At 47.3% G+C, this 5,722-nt stretch overlaps 1 pseudogene; it reads left to right on the top strand.

Moving 5' to 3' along the window:
- Positions 1-5,273: 5,273 nt before the first annotated feature.
- Positions 5,274-5,372, top strand: LOC116475999 (U6 spliceosomal RNA; annotated as a pseudogene).
- Positions 5,373-5,722: the final 350 nt, after the last annotated feature.

The raw sequence follows: 5,722 nt of genomic DNA, 5'->3' as shown, positions 1-5,722 counted from the left end.
TCACCAGGCCCCTGCAGTCCTGACTTTTTGACTCTAGCCTCATGAGAGAGCCTGAGCCAGAACCACCCAGGGAAGCTGCTCATAAATCCTTGCCCCACAGAAAACTTTGAGAGGTAATAAGTGTTTATGGTTGCTTTAAGCCGGAGAGTTTTGGGGGTAATTTGTTACACAGCCATGGCTAATCCTTGTCTTCAGAGTTAGTGATTATGTTTGAATCGGATGCTTCATGACTGGGAATGGTTGAAATGTTAAAAGTTCTATATATCTTTTATTCTAATCTGCAAAACAAGCTTCAAGCGCTATGTATAAGGCATTATGTAAATTAAAACATACCAAGTCCTGAAAATGTAAAAATGCAAGTAATGTTATGTTGTTCATTTTCTAGATGCCCGTTTTCACTTTTGGGCCCCAAAGCCTCTACATTTGGAGAATGTGGGTGACTTTGGAATAAAATACTAAGAATGCAGCAGCCATAGGAAAGTGACATTCTAAGGAATTTTCCCAGGATAGCAAACCAAGCATGACAACTGAGGCCTCTTTTGCCAAAGTGACAGTGTAAGAAGGAAGCAGGAAAAGCCTCTGACTAGTTGTATTTTGGTCTGATTATACTACTTTGTTCTTTTCAGCTAGATGTCAAGTCCTTATAAATCCCCTTCTGATTTATGCTCTTGAAGCAGTAGGAAGTTAGGTTTGAACTCACCAAATGACAGAGGGTTTGGTGAGCACAGCATCTCCATCATTCCAGCTGCCTCCCATGCTGGCCACCGGGCTGAGGGCACCTTCCACTTTAGGAACTGGTCAGAGCTTGTGTTGCTGTTGTTAGAAGACTCAGATCCTCCCCCACCACCAAACGCTCTACATGGAAGAGCACAGCAACCCTTCTCCTTACTTAACTCAGTACAGAAAGACAAGTTAATTCCCAACACAATGTCCTCCTTTGTAGCTGGGCACTGCCCTTTCAGATTAGCTTAAAGAAAGTTGCATGGTTGTTTCCAGCTCCATGTGCTGTTCCTCCTCAATGCTGCTTTCCCACCTTTCCACTTCTGCAATTTCAAAGGTAAGTTTGTTAAGTGAGCCCTCTAAAATGCATGGTCATGAATAATTTTAATAGTAAAATGGGGCTGGGCGCAGTGGCTCGTGCCTGTAATCTCAGCACTTTGGGAGGCCAAGGAGGGTGGATCACGAGGTCAGGAGATCAAGACCATCCTGGCTAACACGGTGAAACCCTGTCTCTACTAAAAATACAAAACATTATCCAGGCATGGTGGTGGTTGCCTGTAGTCCCAGCTACTCGGGAGGTTGAGGCAGGAGAATGGCATGAACCCAGGAGGCGGAGCTTGCAGTGAGCCAAGATTGTGCCGCTGCACTCCAGCCTGGGGGACAGAGCGAGACTCTATCTAAAAAAAAAAAAAAAAAAATAGTAAAATTGTTTAAACTATAGGTGCTAGAAATAAGTAAGCACCTGATAATGGATTAGTTGCACTTAAGAATTTCCCCTTAAAAAATCATTAGCATTTCTCTACAACCACTGGTGGCTCTTTTTGTTGTTATTGTTGAGACAGGTTCTTGCTCTATCACCCAGGCTGGAGTGCAGTGGCACGATCATAGCTCATTGCAGTCTCAACCACCCAGGCTGGAGGGTTCCTCCCACCTCCTCCTCCCAAAGTGCTGGGATTACAGGCATGAGCCACTCTGCCTGGTCCTCTGGTGGTTTTCTAAGGGCATCGATTTTGCCCAAAAAGCACGGAAGAGTCAATGAACAAGAATAAATACCTGGGCTGGGCACGGTGGCTCACGCCTGTAATCCCAGCACTTTGGGAGGCCGAGGCGGGCGGATCACGAGGTCAGGAGATCGAGACCATCCTGGCTAACACAGTGAAACCCCATCTCTACTAAAAATACAAAAAATTAGCCGGGCGAGATAGCAGGCACCTGCAGTCCCAGCTACTCGGGAGGCTGAGGCAGGAGAATGGCGTGAACCCTGGGGGGCGGAGCCTGCAGTGAGCTGAGATCTCGCCACTGCACTCCAGCCTGGGCGACAGTGAGACTCTGTCTCAACAAAAAAAAAAGAATAAATACCTGAACAAACGGAGCCGTCCTCTGTGCCTCAGGGAGATGTGATCCCCAACCATAGCATGTTCTTGGATGCCTTTACACTTACAGTGTGTCCTCATGTGAAGTCATCATGTAAAAAAACACACACCTGAAAGGAAAAATGAGCAGGTACAGACTGTAAAATGCAGAACTCACTGGAAACTATTCTTTTTTTTTTTTGAGACGGAGTCTCGCTCTGTCGCCCAGGCTGGAGTGCAGTGGCACGATCTCAGCTCACTGCAAGCTCCACCTTCTGGGTTCCCGTCATTCTCCTGCCTCAGCCTCTCCGAGTAGCTGGGACTACAGGCACCCGCCACCGCGCCCGGCTAATTTTTTGTATTTTTTTAGTAGAGACGGGGTTTCACTGTGGTCTCGATCTCCTAACCTCGTGATCCGCCCGCCTCGGCCTCCCAAAGTGCTGGGATTACAAGCGTGCGCCACTGCGCCTGGCCGGAAACTATTCTTAAGGTAACAAAGTTAAGATTCAACAATAAAACCATTGATTTAAGGGAATACAAAAGCAGAAGGTTTTTATGTCAGGAGAAATAACTGTATAAGTAGGGATCAGAGTGGAAATCAAGAGTAAATAATAATTACAATGATGGTGAAAATGACTTTTTAGCAATCACAAAAAGAACAGAAACCATTATAAAACACTTCCCCCACACCCCAAATGGTTTGAAGTCTTCTTGGAATCTGGTGGAAGGTGAGACTATGGAGGTAAGATGAGGGAGTGCTGGGAAGATTTCTTTTTCAAACAAAGGAGCTTTGGAAAACCTAAAAGGAGGCAGAGAACAAAAGTTCGGGGGGATGTGTGTTTGTGTTGCTGTGTGAATAAAGCTGAGTGCCTCAAGGGCTGCTGCAGTTGGAGTCTGACAGCTGACATGGAGGGGAACGAGCTGTGGCCAAGGGCAGAGGAGGCGAGGGTCATGGAGGGCGCGTGGAGGGGAACATGCCACAGAGGTGATGAAAGGCAGCTTTGTCGACAGAAAGCAGGGAAGCCTCATGGGGAGACAGGAGATAGGGAACTGTGGGATGTTTAGGGTCACTGGAACCATTGGCTCAGTGGGGCCAAGGCTGGACGGGGGTGCTGAGGGCCAAGGCTGGACAAGGGTGCTGAGGGACAAGGGTGGAGGTTTCAGCTGGTGACTTCATGGCAGGTGCCTCTTTTATCACCTTCTGGGCCAAGAGAGCTGGGGTGGGGGTTATCTCAGCACGCCCTGATCCTGCAGTGGGAGACTTACGCATTTCATTCCTCACTTGCCCCAAGAGATTAGCGTGTTCTTCACTGGGATCTCCACAAGGAGGGCGGGGACAGGCAGGATTTAGAGGAAGCCCGGGGGGCCCAGCTTATGGGAATCTATGCATGGAGGCAGAGGGCATCCTTGCTTTTCCCCTCAAGATTAAGTGAAACTGCAGAAAGCCAGAATAGACTCCAGCTTCAAGACGGTGTTTACACAGGACACTCCTAACAGTCGAGGCAGAGCCTGGGGCACGGCTCATGGGACCAGGACTTTTTAGGGGCTTAGCATTACCGGGTAGTCCTGCTCATCATGTGCTGCCCCCTCTCAGGCTTTTGATCAGCCAGAGAGTCCACACACACTGAACAACCACAGAGTGTGTGGTCAAGTCTGAGTGTTCAGTCACATTAAAAGGCCTTACAGTCATAGGGCACAAATCTTTCTACTTTGTATGGCTTTGCTCATGGTGCAAATGACCAGATCTTTATGCCACTTCAAGGGTACCATTTTAGTGGAAGTTGCTTCTAAAAATGCAGTGGTGAATGCCATATGGAGCAAAGTGGAGTGAAAAGCACAAGAGTTTTAGTACTAAAATCAGATAACAAATCTGGCCCGGCACTCCTTGAAAGCCTCTTGGGCCAGCTGCTTGACCTCTGAATGTTATCCCCTTAGATGCTATTGTGGATGCAGATGAGGTTCATCTCTTGCTCCTGGTGTTATGAGTAACACAATGTGAACGGCCGCATGAGTGAATGTTACCTATTCTTGCTCTAACTCTGGGTTGAGTCTTTGGTCCCATGAAATCCTAGATCCACCCCATCTGGCCCCATAGCAGGGCTTCCTAGAGTCCAGCATGACTGAGTTTTTCATGAACTTGGCGGGTGTAGACACACTTCCGGTTCCAGAGAGACCCATCTGCAGGTTCCACACTCACTCAATCCCCGATGGGTGAGAGAGTGCTTCTCTGCAGACATGGTGGGGAGGATCGGGCTGAGTGTCTTACTGTAAAAGAAGCTCCAGCCGGGCCCGGTGGCTCACGCCCGTAATCCCAGCACTTTGGGAGGCCGAGGTGGGCAAATCACGAGGTCAGGAGATCAAGACCATCCTGGCTAATATGGTGAAACCCCGTCTCTACTAAAAAATATATATAAAAAAACAGCAGGGCGTGATGGCGGGTGCCTATAGTCCCAGCTACTCGGGAGGCTGAGGCAGGAGAATAGCGTGAACCCGGGAGGCAGAGCTTGCAGTGAGCCGAGATCGCACCACTGCACTCCAGCCTGGGCAACAGAGTCAGACTCTGTCTCAAAAAAAAAAAAAAAAGACGTTCCACGTCACATTAGCTTTCAGAAATTACCAACTGCTTCAGAAGCCTGATTCTAGATTAGCTAGTTTTGAAACTTTGATGAACAAAATCGATGGAAAACCTACCATTTAGAAACTACCAGGTGGCTTCCTCTTTTGTAAGAGATGAAGCCCAAATTAATGGTTGGAGGAAAATTGCTCTTCTGTTTGAGAAAAGGGGAAAAGACACTTCACTATGGGTTTTGGTTTTCGAAAGGTGAAGCCAAGATCCTACTCTGGAATGGCTTTTAAGACACCATAGAACCACATGATTTTCTATAATAATGTCAAGGGTGGCCTTCACCGTGGGTAGAACTGCATTTCTTCATTCATTCAAGCATTGTTCATTGAACTAGGATATACAGAACCCAACCGTGTGCCTTACACCTTCCGGGCCTGAGTGTTGCCTGCATGGAGCCTGCAGTCTAGTAAGAGGAACAGACACCAATCCGACCATCACATCACTGCCACCAAGTGCTGTGAAGCCAAGGCGATACGCGATGGGGCGCTGAGCCTGGTTTTGAAGCCTTCTCTGAATAAGTGACTTTTAAGCCAAAATCCAAAGATGAGTCAAAGTTTATAACAAAAGTGGTTAGGGTGCTCATTTCGGCAACATGTATACTAAAATTGGAGCAATTCAGGAAAGATTCGCATGGTCCCTGTGCAAGGAGGACTCACGAAGCATTTCATATTTCTGCACAACAATGTGAAGGCATTAAATGGCACTGTACTGTACACTTACAGTGCTTAAACTGGTACCTTTTATGTTATGTATGTGATAATATATATCACAATTTTTAAAAAGAGAGAATGGGTGGAGTTGCAGGCAGAGGGAGCATCAGGTCCAAGTGTTAGTGGACCGAGAGGAAACCCAGCAGCCAGGACTTGTGTGCTGAGATTTGTGGGGGGGCGTGTGGCCCAAGATGAGACTGGAATTGCAGAACCTGGTTATCGGTCTTTGTCTCAAGCACAGTGAAAGATTACTGAAAAGCTTTTATTAAGGCAGTGACATAATTTGTGTTAAAAAAAATCTCCCTGAACCAGGG

This window comes from Hylobates moloch, unplaced genomic scaffold (assembly GCF_009828535.3).
Source record: "Hylobates moloch isolate HMO894 unplaced genomic scaffold, HMol_V3 SCAFFOLD_10, whole genome shotgun sequence".
NCBI lineage: Eukaryota > Metazoa > Chordata > Mammalia > Primates > Hylobatidae > Hylobates > Hylobates moloch.
This window is presented reverse-complemented; position numbering and strand designations above follow the sequence as displayed.